Source organism: Psammomys obesus, unplaced genomic scaffold (genome assembly GCF_907164565.1).
Source record: "Psammomys obesus unplaced genomic scaffold, mPsaObe1.curated_primary_1811, whole genome shotgun sequence".
Taxonomy (NCBI): Eukaryota; Metazoa; Chordata; class Mammalia; order Rodentia; family Muridae; genus Psammomys; species Psammomys obesus.
The window spans coordinates 16,663,378-16,683,171 of NW_026591086.1; positions in this window are offsets into that span (position 1 = coordinate 16,663,378).

Consider the following 19,794-nt stretch of genomic DNA (forward strand, 5'->3'; position numbering starts at 1 on the left):
GTGCTCTTGGACAGCTCTCCTTCGAATCCCTGCCAATGCTGGCAGCTTGTGATTCTATAGTAGCCTGCCAGCCCCTCCTGTGGATTCCTGCTTCCTTTCAGATCAAAAGATCTAAAACCACAAACACTTGTGGCTTCCATGATGGCCACCCAAGACATTTTCTTGATGGCAATGGTGGGAATCAGGGCAAGAGTCCAGACTTCAGGGAAGAAAGAAAACATTTGTGTCTGGTGGTCTGAGAACTTCTGGAAAATTCAGTTGTATAAGGGCTTAACATGCACATTCAAAAGCGGGTATTTTGATAGGCTTGGCCTTCTTTTAAAAATCAGAATATATAACCTGACTTCTTCTCACTGCCTTTCTTAAGCACTTAAAGTTGAATAAAAATCTTTTATCGTTCAGTGTCATTAAAACACAGCCCGAGAAAGGCCTGGAAACACAGTGGTAGACTCTAAATTAAGCAATAAGATATGCACTTTTAGTTTCCCTAATTACCTACCATTGAAAGTAGGTTGGAGCTAAAATAAACATGCTGCCTTGAAATAAGAATTAGTATGTGGCAGTGCTGCTGGGGAAAACCCCATTAAACAATTGAATTTTAGAATATTTTGCTTTGTCAAAAAACCCAAAGGCATTCTTCCCTTTGGAATTGAATCTTCATTTAGAAGGTTTTTTTTTTTAATTGCTTGTTCCATGTGTTTTACAAAGTGCCTTTATCGAGCTATTATGACATTTTGTTCATTATGTATTGAACCCTGTCACATCCTATAAAGGAAATAAGCACCATGCCTGTGGCTCCTCGAGAGGCCGAGTGTAAACAGTGCCGTGTGTCTGCAGGGAAGAGCTATGTTCATTTTGAAGCATCTTGTTGGGAGGGCTGGGAAAATCCTGCTTTGTCAGTTCACTAGGAACAGGTCTGAAATGGAGACGAGGAGAGGAGAACAGGGACTAGAGCTTGCAGTTGAGGATTTAGGGCCAAGCGGATGTTCAGATGCCTAACCTAGACTTCTGCTAGCCGTACATGGCATGTCCTTTAAGTTAGAGGTTAGCAGGGTACTGTATAATACCTATGAGAAAAAGCATTAGCTTTTCGTATCACAGTGACCAAATGCCTGAGAGAGAGAGAGAGAGAGAGAGAGAGAGAGAGAGAGCCTACTATTTATTTTATAACATGGTTTCAGAGAGCTTAGTCCACAGCTGCTTGGCTTCAAGCTTTTGGGACAGATCATCGTGCTGGTGGAAGCACATGGTAGAACAGGAAGCAGAACAAGAGAGAGGCAACCTGGAACAGCATACAGCTCCCAAAGCCCCGCTCTCACTGACCTACTTCTTTAGATAGGCTCTATCACCCGGAGCTTCTAGAACACCTCAAAACATCACTATAAGCTGGGGACAGTGTGCTCAACACAAGAGCCAGTCAGAAAACATTTCATATTCTGACCACAGAGCAGGGTGTTCTCCATTTAGAGATGGCTAAAGCAAAGATGGTCTCAATCTGAACGGAGGCTATGGCCAGCACAGTACAGATTCATCACTACTTCATGACTCCAAAAGTTATTTAGAAGAGGCCATATCCCCTCTCCCAGAAGCCAAAAATGAATAGATCAGGAGAGAAAAGAATCTCAAAGAGTTGGGATCAAGTCATTTTTTTTTCTTCAGATGGGAGAAGAGAATAAGGACTATGATTCAATCCCACTAAGCCCAAATCCCAGAGTTTATTGTCAAAAACTGGGTTGGAAGGTGTTAGGGCTGAAGGGAGACAGTTTAACTATCACCTTTTATAGTGAGAGTTTGAAAAGACAATTTAAGTAGCACCCTTTGAAATGAAAATGCTAAACAGTTTAGCCTAGGCTGTTATCAGGTTCACAAGTGACATGTCTTTTTAAAGAAGAAGGAAGAACTGCATTGTGAGTACCTGGCCACAGGATGCAAAATAATGTATCCCACATTATGACCTTGCTGTTCTGGACAGCCTGACTCTCAGAGAGGGAGTTTCAGAGCCTCTTACATGTTCCTCAGGGGAGCCCTCAGGGCTCTGTCACACAATAACCGTAAAGCAGCGATGGCCCTATGGAAGTCCCTAAACTCATCCTCCACTTCAAGCTCTAATGGTTGTACGATATAACAAGCTATGGGGAGGAAGGGTTTCCTATTTTAGTTCTTTGCTGATCTAGGAGAAGTAACTACTACGTGCCAAGGGCCTTACATACTCCACCTTCTAATTTTCACATTAATACATAGGGTAGGTATTCCATTCTGGAAATGGGGACATGAAGATTAAATAACACGACTGAGTTAAAGGCCATTGAGAAGAGGAGTTAGGATTTGTTACTAGGTCTTCCTGACTTCAAAACGATGCTCTTTCCCCAGTACAGTATGTTGCTCTTCCAAAGTTCTTTTCGGCATCTGATCAGTATCTTTCTAGCTATAATTTAAGCTCATTATCTCAGTGCCTGGAAGAAATGGAATATTTCTTCTTAATATTCCATTCAGACTTCTGTTTGGAGATGAAGATTCAGACTTGTGTTTGGAGATGGCTACCTCAGCCTTCTCTATTTTTTTCATCAGCTGAACAAGAGCTAAAGGACAGCAGTGCTCCTGTCCTTGAAGCAGCTTTGCCAGGCTTCATTGGCATGCCACGTGTATCTACGACTCCTGCGTATAGCAAAGCAGCTGTGTTTCCCCTTCTTTCTTTCATCCATGCAGGGGATGTGGTGGAGTATAGATTATACGTCAGGCACTGGGCTGGATGCTAGGCAGCCAAAGGACGGCGTGCTAAAGAGCATAAAAGAGGCAGCTAGCTGTGTCAGTACAGGATGGGAACCACATCATGGGCCTGGCCTTTACGTGGTGAGTGAAAGCATGACCAGCAGGTATGGGACTGTTAGAAGGAAGGGCTGGGAAAATACATCTTTCCTTGTGTGCATGTGTGCAGAGTCTGGGAGATAATCACACACTGTGGAAAGAGGGAGAGGAAATTCCTGACAAGAGTGCCACAGGATGCACATTGGGGAAAGGAGGAGGACCATTTGGGACAAAGGTCAGATCATGGACATTTTATATGTCAAGTTCAGGAGTTTATACTTTTAAATTTTTAACCAAAGAAAGACGAAAGTATGAAGAAAACTTTTATAGACAACCTTTCCTGTCATCTTATGACCAAGAATCAAAAACTGTTAGCAGTTATCATTTTTTTTCCTTATCATTTACAAAGAGATCAAACAATACACATACATTTAAGGCCCCTTAGCCAGTGTGTCTAACCTAACTTCTTTCTTTACGCCCCTTCCCTGAGGCAATTATCTCTCGTTCATTAAATATTTAATCTTTCAGACCATTTAAAGCATGTTTCATACAAAAAAGCATTAATTTTGATTCTTGCTTTTTTTTTTTCTTCAACTTTGTTTCAAGCTCCATTCTCACTGATATATCAGCTCATTCATTTTGACTGTTGCATAAAATCCCATTTTATGATATGACATTTTATTTATCTGTTCCTTTATTGATGGGGATGTTGGTTATTTCCAGTTTTATGCCATCAAAAATGATGTTTCCATCAGTATCCCTACTCTTATTTCTCTAGGGTAGCAATATATACTTTCCTTGATGCTGAACGAGTAATGGAGGAGAGCCAGGGTATTCATCAAGGAAAACCACAATGGATTAAAAAGAAAAAAAAGAGGGGGGGGGGGAGAAACCCACAACAGGAAAAGAAAAAACAGATTTCTCAGGCCTTACCCCTGAAGACTCTTACTCAGAAGGCCTAGGGTGATTCATGGAAAGGGTATTTTTTTTTTTACAACCGTGGCTCTGGTAACTCTTCCATTGCCTGGTTCTGGTTCAGCATATCTTTTGGGATCCCCTCAACCTAGTTCACCCCCTGAGGAGATATAATCTAGGTGTTGTAATCTAAGAAGAGAGGTTTTAGAGTCCATTCCTTCCTAGTGTTTTTCTTTTTATCATGGAGAAAAACCATGCTTACAAGAGCAAAACACTTGAAACCAAGGCCATTCAGAGAGTTGGTGACAGAGCTGGGGTTGGGTTGGTGATCTCCTGACTTGCAAGCCATTGTTCCTTCTATCTAAACTACACTTATAAACCACCACACAAACTTCTGCTTCCACAAATGAAACTTACCCCTCCCATCTCTAAGAAATAGTTGCTAGGAAATCAGCCCACTATAATGGACATAGAAGAACCCTGAGGCCATTCTCTACTAGGAAAGGGATACAGCACTATTCAACATCTCTCTCTTATATGTTTTTTTCCCCTTTGTGAATACCAGTAGCTCTCTAGTCACAAAAGCTTTGAGGAAAATGATGCTAGGGACTGCAGAGGAATCTGGCTCTGACCTGCAAAGGTGAGACACTATTTTTAAAAAGTCAAGAAAGAAGATATTGCACTTGAGTGGAAATTTTTTTTGAGACTTTTTGACAGCCTCTTAGAAGGAAATTCTTTTGAGTTGAGTGTATTGATACAAATTCAGTGCCCAAGTCTAGATCTGATTTTTCAGAGAGCAAAAGCCCTTTCAGTGTTTGTTGTTTCTACACGTTTAGTCATATGTGCCACTGGCCTCTCAGACAAAGTAATTCTGTAGATAGCAGCAAGGATCTTCTCTGTGATTTGGCATCTGATGAATGGGGTTGGAATCCTGTCTGTGCGTGGAACTCTGTCTGTGCTGCATTCTAGCACTGTGAGAATTGTATTTCCTCATGTGCCAGCTTGGTTTCCTAGGTCTGAATTGACGATGATAGGACCTCAAGGACACTGACTACTCTCCCTCTTTTCCTCTGCTATAGGGCAGGCACAGTTCCAGGAACTGGGGATGGGAAGTAAGATTCTGTCTTGGCTCCCTAGGGGCTCACAGTGCACTGTGAGAGACAGTCAACCGGTCCTATCGGTGTGTAATTCCAGATGAGTGGCTGCCTTAGGTGTGTAGAGTGTAGAGTTCCACGAGAGAGCACAGAATCCTCCCTTGTTGCCAGGGATGCCTGAAACGATAGGCTCAACTCTATACGTGCTGTTTTCATCCTCTAGGATGATGCACACATTTAGTACTTTTCAACCTTGACTGTTTAGCACACATGTGCCCACGTTTGCAGTTTGATACACATCAGCAAAACTCATAATTTTTCCTTATTATAGATGTTAGTGAGCTCAGCATATAAATTTTTCATTATTAATCAAGAATGTGCCTCTTCCTACTTAAAGGAAGAATGCTTATCTGACTTTTTGGGGCACATTCAAGTTGACACTATCTTGATTTTGAGGGGGGGCTTTTCTTAACCCAAATGATGGTTTCTTGAACAACAGCAATGCACTGAGGCAACAGCTGATCTGATAATTGGGATGGACACTAAAAGACTAAAGCGTAGGTAGCACATTAACTGTGGACCCGCTGGTCAAAGGGATGACTCACCTAGAACAGCATGCAATTTAAAACCCATAAACTATTTCTGAAAATTTCCATTTGATATTTTGGACTCTGGGTAACTGAAACCACAGAGAGACTGCAGAGAAGTGGGCCCATTGTATCACAAAAGACTCTGACCCCCACCTCCCCAAAAAGATAGAGTGAAGATGGAGAGGAAAATGTTTTAGGGAAAGGCTCCCCAAAGAAAAGTAAATGAGCATGGGTCAGGAAGACCTCACAGTTCAGAGTGGGATTAGCATATTTCTTTAGAAAGAACAGTGTGAGCAATGTCCCCAGATGGGAGTGCGTGCAGAACAATTCAGTCAGTGAAAAATGCTGATGTGCCTGAAGTTAAGGGAGTGATGAGAAGAGTGGTACAGGGAAATCTGGAAAAGCAGGCAAGAGCGAGACCAGGCAGGGATTCTAAGGCAACAGCAAGGATCTAAATTTGTAGACTGATAGCAAAGGGAGGCAATGGAGGCTTTTAAAGTTTGCGTCCACATGTTGTGAGCTCTCCCATGTGTACACACTTTGTTCAAGATGCAAGTGAATGAGACTGGCCAAAGTAGATTTTAAGAGCTGAACCACAGTCAGAGCAACAGCTTTGCACTTTGTTGGCCTAGGCTGACGGAATGGAAGGTAGTAGGAAGTAGGAAATGATGACAGGGATAGGTTTCTTGGCTTCTGGTTCATCTTGCAGGCTGGATGGTGGTGGCATTCTCTGGGACAGAGCCAGGAAGGAAAGTACAGTTTTCAGAGAAGGTCATAAGTTCAGTCTCAAATGTATTGAATTTAAGTCTCTTGGTTCTCATTTGTTCTTATTGTATAAATTTAAATGGAGAATTGAGGTGGGCAGAATAACACCATCCCTCTTCTTCTCCTTTGACACCTCTTCTTCCCCAGTACCACAGAAAGAAAGAAAGAAAAAGAGAAAGAAAGAAAAAAAGGAAGGAAGGAAGGAAGGAAGGAAGGAAGAAAGAAAGAAAGAAAGAAAGAAAGAAAGAAAGAAAGGAAAAGGAAAGGAAACATTTTGTCTTAATGTTGAGTCAACAGATAAAAATAGGGCTGAAACTTCAAAGTGGAGCCTGACCAGGAGATATGAACCTGTGAGCCAGGCAGTGGTGACTGAAGTCACAGCATGGAAAGAAAGTGTGTAGTGAGAAATAAGCACATGGGAAGAGAGGTGAGACAGTATCACTTATGAATGACAGGAAATGAGAGTATTTCACAAGGGATTTTGTTCAAACATTTTAGAGAGGGGAAGCAGGGTGTGTCTGTTGCGGGTAATGATGGATGTAGTTATTACTGGGAACACATCCATGTGAGCATGCCTCATCACTTACATTTTCTATGTAAGGACTCAGAGGCACATACAGCCTGTGTAACTTTTTAACTTTTCCGAAGTAATTTGAGAAGAGAGATTATGTCTCCAGATCTTGTATCATCAGCCACTGCTGTAGACTGATCCCTCTAAGCTACCCACAACTCATTGCTAATTTTCCTAAAAGTTGCTTAGTAGCATGCATTGGGAAGAAGCTAGTCTGAAATTCCTCCAGGCCTTTCATTTTCTGCCTTCTGCTGCAGACTTCCTTGCCATGAGCTCGAGGTTGTCTTAGTTACTTTTTATTGCTGTGATAAAGCACCTCGACAAAGCAGCTTACAGAAGGAAGGGTTTATTTGGGCTTATGGCTCCAGAGGGATAAGATTCTATCAGGGTAAAAAAGCATGTCAGCAAGCGATAGGCGTGGCAGCTAGAACAGCAAGCTGAGAGGTCATATCTTGAACCCCAAGCACAAGGTGGAGAGAATCAGAAATGGGGTAAGCCCTTTAAATTCTGGAGTCCTGCAGCTAGATATATGTTCTTGAGCAAGATGACACCTCCTAAGCCCCTGAAGAGTTACTGTGGAAGCAAGGTGGTCAACACCAAGTCTTCAGAGTTCCTACAGGGCAATGACTTGGGACTGACTGCTCAAAATCCGAGACTATGGAGAACATCTCATTCAAACCATCACAAGGCCCTTACGGGTTTGCTAAATCATGTGTGATGGCTCTACTTTCTGTCATGTCATGGCTCTACTTTACTGTTCGCACTAAATCATAGTAGAAGCTTGTCAGGTGGATTTCAGTAATCTCTTAGCTGTAGTAAGGCTCTATATTTCAATTTTTTTCTTTTCTTTTCTTTTTCTAGTTTGTGTGTGTTCTGGCATAATTATGAACAGCTCTTCCATTCACTCAAGAGTTTCTCAGTCCATATGGTTACTTGCATAGCATCTTGTGATGGTCAGTTATGTGTCAACTTGGCTAGGGTAGAGTGCCAAGTTACTCAGTCAGACATTGATCTAGGTAGTGTTGGGAGGGTATTTTGTAGAGGTTGACTCAAATCTATAAACGGTGTACTATAAGGCTTACACAAGCTAATGTGGCTGGATTGATTTAGTTTGATGAAAGACTTCAGAAACAGAACTAAGGTTTCACAGAGGAAGATTCTGCCTGTGGACAGAAGGACTGGCTTATGCCTAAATGCCCTCAGATAGTCTTTTGGAGGGTCTTCCCTGTGGGAATCTGTCTTGGGGCTCAGATCTTGTTTTCACAGCAGCTCTTCACAGCGAAGAACTGTTTTACCTTGGTGTCCATAACACTTTACACAGGCATGCTGGGGGTTCTGAGAATGAAGAATGGTAAGAAGAGAGAGTGGCAAGGAAGGTGGGAGAACTGGCAGAGGGATGCTGATGGGAAGGGCCATGGAGCTGGAGAGAGTTGAAGCAAGGAAAGCCGTGAAAAGGTGTGTACCAAATAGAGGTCCCAATGAGAATGAAAATGACCCCATAGGAATCCATAAACAAGGAGGTCAGAAGGAGAGCTTGCCAACTTGGAGCATGTTATTGGAGTGACAGATTTTGAAGATGATGCAGTTTCCACTGACACACAATTTCTGTGTACAGAGCTAGATATGAGTGGTGGGCCAAAGGGACTTAGTAAAGGACCTGAGTGATCTACACAGACAGATATTTTTGGAGCAGAAGATAAGGTTATGAGAAGATGAAAGGATGGACAGAGATGTTCTCTCAAAGCTCTCAGTGGAATTTTTGTGACTCGGAGCATCTAGGAGGAAGGAGTTCACATGACTATCTAGGGCTTCCATTTGTGAGGTGAAAGCCAAAGCAGATTCTTGCCCATTTCATTTCCAGTGGTGGGAAAATATGTGCAGGAGTGTGGGCTTCACCATTCTATGACCCTTATTCCAGCATCTGTGTATATATCATGTATACATACATACTTACACACATATGTATATTTTATATATGCATACACACACGCGCTGTAGGTGGTGGACTTATCCAAAGCAGTGAAGTGAAAACAGAAAAATCATCATCAGGTTTTCCTTGCATCTCTGGGTAGCTTAACACCACTGGACATTTATGTACAATGTCAAAGTCAGATGGGGGCCCGAACAACAAAAACTCAATGCATAGCCACGACTGGAGAGACACTGCTATGTACGACTTCTGTCTTTTCAACTATGCAGATTTAATGATGTCCTTAGAAGTCATTCTCTATCCACCATGTGATGACAGGTGCTGTGTGATGTCATGGAGATGCCAAGGACAGGTATGGACATGGTCAACAGAAACTGAAGGAAGGCATTTTGAAGCATATTAAAGGCTTTTGAGGTAAAGGGATTACCCACCCTATTATACTAAAGAAGCTTCACTTGGAAGACAAAGTGACATGTCTTTGGCCTCTTTTTCCCTTTCTCCCCTGCCTGATCCTATGTGAACTTCATATTTTTAACTAAAGCAGTAGTGTCCACTCAGACTACCAGCCACTTCCAAGACTCCTCTTAGGGATGATTAGGTGATGTGCTTCATGAGTGTACCATGGACAGTCTAAACATAAGCTTAAAAACATTTGCTTCATGGCAATTTAAAACATTAAGGATGGTAACTTTACTTCTTAGCTAAGGAACGAGGTGTGAGGAAGGCCAGAATGAAATGAGATCACACAGCGAGTGGGTGGCAGAGATCAGCTATGAAGTTGCAGGTGTTACCTAATAATTATGATGTTTAAGGCTTTACTACAGTTCGGGGCATTTCATGGCTTATTTTAACTTATAACTATCTTATCCTTGCCATTTTCATCACTGCCATTTCAATCTGCATATGCAGGACAAGATGCTAATAGGAAGGTCATACTTCCGCAGAGGTAGGTAATTGGCACAGGTGATAGGATTGTAACTAGAGCTGCCTGGCTCCTGAACTCTCATGGTAAACTCCCATCATGCTCTGCTCTGCTCTATGCTGCTTCCTTCTGCTGCCAACCCATGGCAAGTCACCTCTGCCAGACACTGTATTGGGATGAGAGTTATAACAGTCTGTAAAATGCCAGAGAAACTGATAAAACTGATGGGTCATGAACCCTGGAAGGCTTTTCAGATTGTTGTAGGTCAGCCACACCCTCTGCTACATGTGAGAACCTTCTACTGTTGATCTGGGTGATAGTCTCATGTAGCTATCCTGTTGGGACCTGGGGGATTTGTTTAGATGGTCCATTCCTGTGAAATAATCCCTGATATCTGTCATTTTGGAAGGAGAGATTCTTTGGAACCAAATTATCCGGATGGAGAAAACTCAACCTCTTTTTTTTTTTCCCCTACTCTTGCTAGACTCTGGAAAACAATAGTGTCTAAAATTACATCCCTGTGTGGTGGGATGGAGGCTGATGACTATTATACTTAGGTGACAGAATACAGACAGAAAGAAGGCAAGTGCCAAGGCCATCTGCTGACTGAAGAGGAACAAGCAGTATATTTAAAGAGGGAACACCTAGATTATCAGCATGTCCCTGTTATTAGTTAAGATTTTCACTGTCCCAGCCCAGAGCCAGCTGTGCCATGACATGAGGAGTGGGTAACTTTGGGCCATTTATGAATACTTGGGCCAGTTATCACGGGTGAGCTGTTGTGCACACAAACACTAGAAAGCTGTCAAGGAAATCTGGGTTGTGGGGGCAGCTGCTGTAATTTCCTATGTGGAGTTCCAGTGAAGCTTTCAGACTCTCCTCCTCGTTTCCTTCTTCTCTTCCTTCTCCTTTTCTCCCCCTACTCTCTTACTCTTCCTGCTTGAGAGTCAAACTCAGGGCCTTGCTCATACCTGGCAAGCACTCTACCGCTGAATTCCACAGCCCCGAGACTGTATTTCTGATGGGTACACTGGCTTTCCTCCAAGTTAAGCCAGGCACCTCCTGCTGGCTGAGAAGCTGTTTCAGAAGTCTGAGCTTCCCTGAACTGCAAGGGCAGAGTTCTACCATGATGAATAACAAGGTCTCACTGATGGCCCCATCACAGCTCTCCAGCATTGCTACCCAGAAAGAGTTAAAAAATGTAATTTCTGTATGGCTTCAAGCACACACACACACACACACACACACACACACACACACACACACACACAGTAGAAAGAAATACCCTCACAATCCTGCTATCTCAGAAAATCAAATTGTTACGTTTTCATGTCATTTTACTCATCGATAAAATATACTTCATATTTGTGTGGTGTTTTCCCATCCATTACGAATTTTCTATATTTGTTTTACTTTCCATGATGGAACATGTCTCTATTTTGTTTCCATTAACTTTTTTTTTTCCACCCTTAAAAGTCCTTCAGAATTTCTGGAACAATTCTGTTTTCTATCATTTCTGATCTCCAAATTGATTAAATGCATAGTAAAATGTGATTTACTTGTATACCCTGGTATTACGGGAGAAATAAATCTGTGTATCACCAGGAAATTCTTGACTATTCTCTTGTAATATTTAATTAAATTTTCCATATTTCTGCCAAAGCTTTATATTTTTAAAAACATCTGTGAGTGATATTTTGGTCCTGTGAGGGATATCTGTCTAGTTTGAAGATAACATTAGTTGTCATTATGACTAGTGGACACAGCCACCAACTGTGTACAATTGGTGGGTACAATCCAGGGTAAAAACCAGTGACTTCACAATTCCGCAAGCAAATGTCTATTTTAATGATGGAGCCTCTGCTCCCTTTGGTGGGCAGGGTTGTTTTCTGGCTTCTTGATATTGTGGTGAGTATATTACACAGGGGATTTATAATCATCCCAGAAGCCATGGACTCCCAAATCAAAAGCCCAGTGCCAAGTGTAGGATATCTCTCCTTGAACTGTTAATCTAAAGTATCCCCCAAACTGTCCCCTGCCCCAAAATAATACATGCTATTGCCTCTGCCCTTGGTTGCTCACTGGAATGGTAAGACCCTGTTGCTAAAGAGACCACACACCTAGGTGACAGAATAAACAGGAATGAAATTGGCATTGACTGGGAAGTTTCCTTTCTTCTAGCTAACTTTCTTAATACTGGAAGGCGCTATGCAGTCTACTGGGGATGGAGAGTCATCAGCAATTTTACCCAGCTGTGAACCCTGTGGACTTCAGTAATGACTGACACGGCAAGACAGCCCCATGGATGTAACAGTGGCATTAATATCATGGGCGTAACCAACTGCTTTCTCATTGGATTTACAGTGGCCCATTTACAGAAGGTAACACTTGCTTAGTACTGCTAATCTGGTTAAGAACTCTGGGCTGCAGGGCTCCCAGGCCCCAGGGGATAACACTCTTCTGCTTAAATGTGCATAGTATCAAACTGCTCTCTCCAGCCACGTGACTCTACCAACAGCTTGGTACTGCCCTCAGACCTCACCCAAGAAGTTCCTCTGTGCAGTGGACAGTGACTAACTCAGAAATGCACAACTGGTGAAAGTGTGGGGAATATCTATACTTGCTCAGACACGATGGGACTCCCTCCTCAAGGCTCAGGGGCCATTGCTGCGGAGGGGGTTGAAGAACTGTAAGATCAGGTGTTGGGTAAGACTGGAGTGAAAAAGTGTCTGGATACGACAGGACCTCTACACTCGCAGGAACTCCCAACAGCTGTGGTTGCCTGAGAAATGCCTACACAAAATAAGCCACACAACGTTCTCTCATGGAATGAGAAAGGTCCAATGAGCCCCCACCCCTAGCTGAGGAGCTATAGGCAGTTGATGGCTTCTGGGGGAGGGAGAATAAATTTTCTTAATGGGTGTGGCTACTGATAGGTTGGCCACCCTCCGGCAGGTGGCCCCAAATGCAGGTGTATGCAGGGAGCACAAATTAAAGTTGATGGGTTATTATGGGGTGGGGAAAGAGAAAGAGAGGTGGACACCAAGTTTGTGGAGGGTAAGAGTCTGAGAAGAATCAAGAGGAGGAATTGAGGATGACTATGATCAATGAAATTCTCAAAGAATTAATTAAAACAATTTAAAGGCTTACTGTAGGTTAGCAAGGACAATTGCTAGGAACCATCTGGCTCTTGTGTGGGTAGAAATCATCCTCAGAGCAGGTACCAGCTTTCCTGCGAACAGTGCAGGCTGTTTACGGATCCAGGTTCCGAAGTCTAGCTGAATGAGCTCCCTCAGGCAATGAGAACACAGTGGAACAGACATGACACTCAGAAGAAGGGCAAAGTTTGCCATTTGGTGAGTCAATCTGGGCTGTACCCAGCTAGCTCTGCAGCTTGGCCCACCCTTTTTATTCACATTTTCTGTGTAAATTTTCTCTTAGGTGCTCATTGATGTCTTGCATGCTGCCTGTTCTTATTTTCTGAGTTTACGTCCGTCTGCCGAGAGGGCAGGATTTTAGTATGTTTTGTTTACTGCTGTTTTTCAGCACCCAGAGCAGTGTCTGGCCCATCAAAAAGAATTCTGTTTTCCAGTTTGAAAAAACAAAAAACAACAACAACAACAAAAAAAACTGAATGGACAGTTTACAAGCACACATGGAATTGTTATTCTAGAGCCTCACCACACTTACTCACGCCCAGGGGCGAACCCAGAGAGGAGAGGGAGCCCCAGGCAACAGCAGTCTGTCCTCCGCGGCAGATGGCAGAGACCATCGGAGAGAGACAGGGAAGGGAACAGCTGCAGGTCATCAGTCTTGCGTGGTCTCTTCACTCTGGGGGGCTGTGTCCAGGGGGTTGGGATGAAATGTCCTTGTATGGCCTCTTGGAGGCTGTGGAGCTTTTCTTGTAGCCTCATCCAAAAGATGCTAAACTTGTTGGCCAGAAGTCTTATCACCAGCCTTGGGGCTTGTCCCTTGGGCCACTCACACACCCTCAAACCAGAATCAGTAACCTCAGTGTATGGACGACACGTTTGAGAGTCCACAGTCATGTTTGATAATGCTGTTTCTCAATGTGTGTATTCTGGACTCATCGAGAACAAGCCTTCTAACCAACTTCTGAGCACACGCAACCACATCCTGATTCAAACACCACCACCACCAAGTAAACAGGGGTGGTGGGGACAGGGTGAGGACAGGTGATCTGGAAATCTTTGAGTGTACAGTGACAGCCCTGCCGCAGGCCTGTGCAGCCCAGCAGTTGGCAGATTTGGAGAGCGGCATTATGTTTCACGTCACTCAAGGCAGGTGAGCCAAAGCCACGTCTCACTGGCTGCCTCTGCAGCTGCAGCTGAGATCAGGTGGCCCTGCCTGCCTTGCCTTGGCAGCCCGGGTTCCTGAAAGGCTGGTGACAGGGGCAATCATCTGTACTTGGCATAGCAAACCCAAACACACTCAGAAAGGCACAGCTGGGCCAAGCTCAGCAACTTTATTCATTAGGCAGTTAATCTCGAGGCTGTCAGACTAGGCCACAAGGGCAGGCTCAGGCAGGGAAGCCGTGTTCCCAACAATTCAATTCTGTGCCACAAATACTACTGCGCCGGGGCTGGGGGGGTGGGGGGGGAGAAGGCTGCCTAGGAAGTGAAGGATGGGACAGTTTCTGCCTCAAAGAGTTCAAGTGCTAGCTGCTCTAGGAGCCACAATGGAGAAAATGAAGGACAGGTGAAATTCAAGGTCAGGTGTGGGACAGTTGGGACAAATAGGTTAAGTCCCAAAGCTTGGATAGAATTTCTTTTTCCTTCCCTTTTCTTTTCTCTTCCTTCTGTGTAATAGGTGGGAAAAAAAATCCCTCCTTATTTTTAAGGATGTCCTTCTCTGACATTGAACCGGTGAAAATATTACCTTGGCAAAAGACACTTGGGAGGTGAGATTCAATTAAGGATGTAGAGATTGCCCTGGATCATGCTGTGGGCCTGCATGGAATCTGATGAGACCTTGTACGGGGGGAGACTGGAGCCCACATTAGAGACAGAGGGGCAGTGCTATGCTGCCAGCCTAAAGACAGAGGGTGGGGTCCAAATGAATGGGTCCTAGGCAGCCTTTAGAACCTGGGGAAGGCAAAGGAGCAGATTCTTCCCATAACCCTTCAGGAGGGGCACAACCTAGTGATATCTGTGGAATCCTGACCTCCAGAGCCGTAAGGATGTAGGGTGTTACCAGACCAACTAATTCTGTGATGGTCTGCTATGGCAGCAACGGGAGACAAACATACCCACACCATCATTTCTTTCCTTCTCCTCTCCTCTCCTCTCCTCTCCTCTCCTCTCCTCTCCTCTCCTCTTCTTCCTTCCCTTCCCTCCCCTTTCCCTCCTCACCTCTCTTGTATCTTTCTCTGCATTTCCCTCCTTCTTTCCTCCTCTCTTTTTTTCCCGTTACAAAATTAATGCATATTCATTTTGTGAATTTCAAACAATGTGAAAAGGTACAAGCTGAAGAAGAATTTCTCTCGTGGTCCTCTTTCCCAGCTTGATGAGAGCACAGCAGCTCAGAGTTAGACACTTGCACTCACAGCTTGGCTCTGTTACTTACTGTAAGGAATCTGAAGAGACCTTGTAAGGGGCAGACTGGAGGCCCCTACGTGATGTTAGGCAAAATTTTGACCTTTCTTTGCCATGGTTCATTCATCTTTCAAACAAGGGAAAGGATATCTGCTTCATAGGACTGTTATTTTACTAGTGCCTGGAAGAGTTAGTGGTAGAAAGCGCTCACTGAATGGCAGCTATTAGGAGCATTCTATGTCGTCTTCTGTTTTGAGAAAACACTGACAGATCGACTTAGACAAACAATACATATGGGCTTGCTTTTACTAAGGTGATGTGATATCATACATAACATTCTGCAAGGGAGAGAGAGAGAGAGAGAGAAAACAAACGAATGAATGAATGAATGAATGAATGAATGAATGACTATGAACAAACCAGGGTCTCAGGGTCCCATGTAGCTCAGGCTGGCCTCAAAATTGTTATATAGTCTGACTTGACTTGACCTTAGGGCCCCACTGCCTCTGCTTCTCAAGTGCTGAGATTATGGGTATATGGTATCATGCTAGTTGATGTGGTGCGGGGAATGAGATCTGGGATTTGTGCAAGCTCGGTCAGTACTCTCTCCTAAGCAAGCCAAGGCCACAGCTGAGATACCATACTCTGGTACCTGACGCCTGTGCTGGCTACTTTTTTTTTTAACTTTTATTTTATGCCAATTTGACACAAGCTAGAGTCATTTGGGAAGCAGGAACCTCAATTGAGAAAATGCCCCTACCATACTGGCCTGTGGGCAAGCCTGTAGTACTTTTTCTTGATGGCTGATTAATGTAGAAGTACCCAGCTCACAGTGGGTGGTGCCACTTCTGGGCTAGTGGTCATGTGCTATAAGAAAGCAGGCTGAGCAAACCTTGAGGAGCAAGCCAGTAAGCGGCACTCTTCCATGGCCCCTGAATCAGCCCCTGCCTCTAGGCTCCCACCCTATCTGCGCTTCTTCCCTGAATTCCTTCAATAGACTGTGATCTAGTCCTATACGTAAGCCAAATAAACCCCTTTCTCCTTTCAGTCAAGGTGTTTTATCACAGCAATAAAAGTCTTGGCTAAGACACTGTGGTGATTCTTAGGTATTATTCTTGACTTTCATTTTCTCGTCACTGCCTAGTGCAGCTAGTACAATTCTATCCGTGAATTTTGCCAGCAGCATTCAGAGTTCCTTATGCTCTCTTCATCACTGTCATTCACTAGGTAGTAATGAAGCATCTTGATTTTTGTAAAGGACTCCCAGGTTTGCTCATCCCAAGCCTGGGTTGTGTTTTCCTACTCAACACTCCTTCTAAAGACTTCATACTGTGGCTGTTTGTGTGTTTCCACATCCCTCTACATTTACCTCATTATGTATGTATCCCTTCTACTACTCGGAGGGAAAGGCCTGGATCTTACTGGTCTTCAACGCCTACCCCACTGCTTGACCCTCTGACACACACAGGAACTCCATTTTGAATGAGCTTGGATAGAACAGGTAGATGAGAATGACCAGAGTTAGAAATGTGGGTTGGAGCTCTGGTCAGAGGTCAGAGGTGTAGCAACAGAGTATGGGCATCCTGCAAAGATGCTGGAAGAGGATCCACCAGAGGTCCTGACTGGAGAGGGGTTTTAAGATTTAGGGATTGAGGGACAGATACTAGTGAAAACAGCCAAGAAGGAATTTTCAGAGGGGTGGTCAGATACCAGGCTAGTTACGTAACAAAGAAATCATTAGGGCTCAAAGAGAAGGATGGGTGTGATGGCTGTTCTTGGCTGTCAACTTGACTACGTCTGGAGTTCACTAAAACCCAAGTGTCTGAGTGCACTGTGAGGGATTTTTTTCTTAGTTAAATCATTTGAAATGGGAAGATTCACCTTTAATCCAGATCTTTTGAGGTGGAAAGATCCACCTTTAATCGGGGCCACACTTATAGAAAGGGCTAGGAAAAAGGGAGCTTTCACTCTCTGTCTGCTTGTCCTCGCTCTTGCTGGCAAGTCCATTCCTTCACTGGCATTAGAGCCCACTTCTTTGGGATTCTGGCATATGCTGAAGACCAGCTGAGACACTCAGCCTTGTAAACTGGACAACTACTGGATTCTTGGATTATCTGTGGAGAGACAGCCATTGTTGGACTAGCTGGACCATCGCCTGTAAGTACCATGTGTATTCATTCTATATGTTCTATGCCTCTATCCTGACTAATATAGTGGATAATGGAATCAAATGCTATATGAAAGTCAGATAGGTGAGGAGTATGTTATTTCTCATGTTATAAAAAAATACTGGAAGCAGCTTTTTTTTTGGGGGGGGGAGGGCTGGTGATTTCAGAAATATCTATCAGTCTGTTATGGCAGGAAAGCAGCAGAGCGCAGCAGTCCACACCCTATGGACTGGAAGCAGAAAGAGAAAATGCCTGCCTTAATGAATTTTTCTCTTTTTTGTATCATCCAGGCTCCTAAGCATGATGATACCCACATTTAGGGCAGGTCTCCCCAACTTGGTTGATTCTCCCCAAAAGTGCCCTCATGAATACACTAGATGTGTGCTTTAATGACCTCCTAGGCACTTCTCAGTCCAATCAAATTGGCAGTCAAAATTAACCATCCCCTCGGAGGAGTGAAGACGATTCTTTATGCGGCGTTTGGGAGATCATTCCTGAACTTTGTGAGCAGAGGCAGCCTGGGGATGGAGGATAAAAAGGGACTGGGAGGTGGGGCTTTGAAAGCATCTGTGACCCGATGTGCCGAGGTGCCGAGGTGCCGAAAGGAAAGAAAGAAAAGGAGGATGAAAAAAATAGCACCTGATTGCTGCTGAGCAGGAGGGGCTGGCAGAGGCTGGGAAGTGGAAGCCATAATTAAGAAAGGGGGTGGAAGACTAGGGGGAGGGAAAGAGGGCATCCTTTGTGAGAAAGAGTACTTCCTCACCAGGGAAGAAACAGGTATAAGGTTGATGAAGCAGGAAGAAAGCATAGCCATGCTGAGGCAACCACAGAGCTGGGAGTGGGTTTGGTACTTGGGGACTTTAAGAAGGTACAGGGTACTCAGGTGGCCTCACTTGAGTAGTAGTGGTTGTCTCAGATAAGGTCTGGTTCTTCTCATCCTGTTGGCCAGGAGGTGAGGAAGGAAGTGGCAGGAGGAGGTGAGTGGGCACAACTTGAAGACAGCCAAGCTGTAGTCAGAAAGAGGATAGGACAGTAAAAATACAGAGAATTCCCTTCCTTTCCTTTCCTTCCCCATTTACCTCTCCCTTTCCTTTTCCCTCTCTCCTCCCTACCCTGACTCTATTTATTCCATTCTGTCTCATCTGAGCTCATTGTATTTGGGAGAACCTCATCTGCCCAGAGCCCCAGAGCCCAGCATGAAGTACTCTTGTCCAGGGGTCGCAGAGTCCCATGTGTGAAATCATACCATCTTGCTAAGAGCTTAGGTGTTGTCAGAGTTCCCATTAACCAGACCCTGCCACAGATTTGCAAGAGCAGCATCTAGCTGTACCAAAGGCTGTCTCATTCTTCCTGATTGGTCTCAGGGAGAATGAGCACCAAAGCAAAAGTATCTCAAAGAGCTCCATGCAAGTCTTTGGATGTGTTGGAAGTCTTCTAAAAGCAGCTTCCAGGAATGCTACACCTCTGTGCCCTCAGCTGTGCATGAGTCTGGAGGACTCTGAGCTTGTGAGTCTTCCTCAGTGGCTCACGCTTCACAGCGAGCCGGCTGGAAGCAGGGTCCTGGCAAAGCACACATCTCTGGTTGTCAGTTTGAGGGGACGAGTAGAGCAACGGTCCTAGCAAAGGTCCTTTGTCCATTGCAGATAGTGCCTGGGTACAGCTCTTTCCTTTCTGTGGATTTATTAGTGGGGCATGTGCAGGTCTTTGAGAAGTCTACAGGTATCAGCAGATGGACTGGTATGAGTTGGCAAAACATACATTGGCGTTTTTCCCTGTGGAGGAGTTAGGGCATTGACTTCCGGCCCTGAACGCTGCCCACAGCCGTATCATCAGGGATGACAAATGTGCATGTGTGCCAAGAGGTGATCAGGCAGAAGCTCCGTGACATTCTCACCGCCCCAGGGCACTCCGATTCTCTACTTCTCCCTCGTTCTGCCTTTTATTTTTATATATTTTCCTTTTTGTGCTCTTTAGTTGCTTCGGGGTGGGGAGGGGCTAAGTTGTGAGTCTTAGAGCCAGGGTTATAGTTGGGAAGGTTTTCTTTGGTAAGACTCCTTTAGAAGGCACATAAAAAAAAATGCATATCTGCTCGGTAGGTTGACAGGCTTCAGGACCCCACTAGCTTTATTCTTTCTTCTCCCAAAGTCTTGCCCCCACACCATCTTACCATGTACTCCCATGATCCCTCACTTGATGCCCAGATACCCAAGGGACTGAAAACACACCTACCTATGGTTTTAACTACCTTTTTCTTTTCTGTTCATTCCTTGCATTTCACAGATGGGTCGTATTTGATTTATCTGAGCAACACAATCAAAGCAGAGCTGGCATTTGTTTAAAAAGTCTTTATTGTCTGTAGAGTGCCATCCATGTTGCCTTGGAGAATATGAGGGTACCAAGGATGCACACACAGAGAGTTCCCATTCCCACAGAACTGTGCACCCAGGACCTTGCTTTGCTGGAGCTTGGAGAGTGGGCC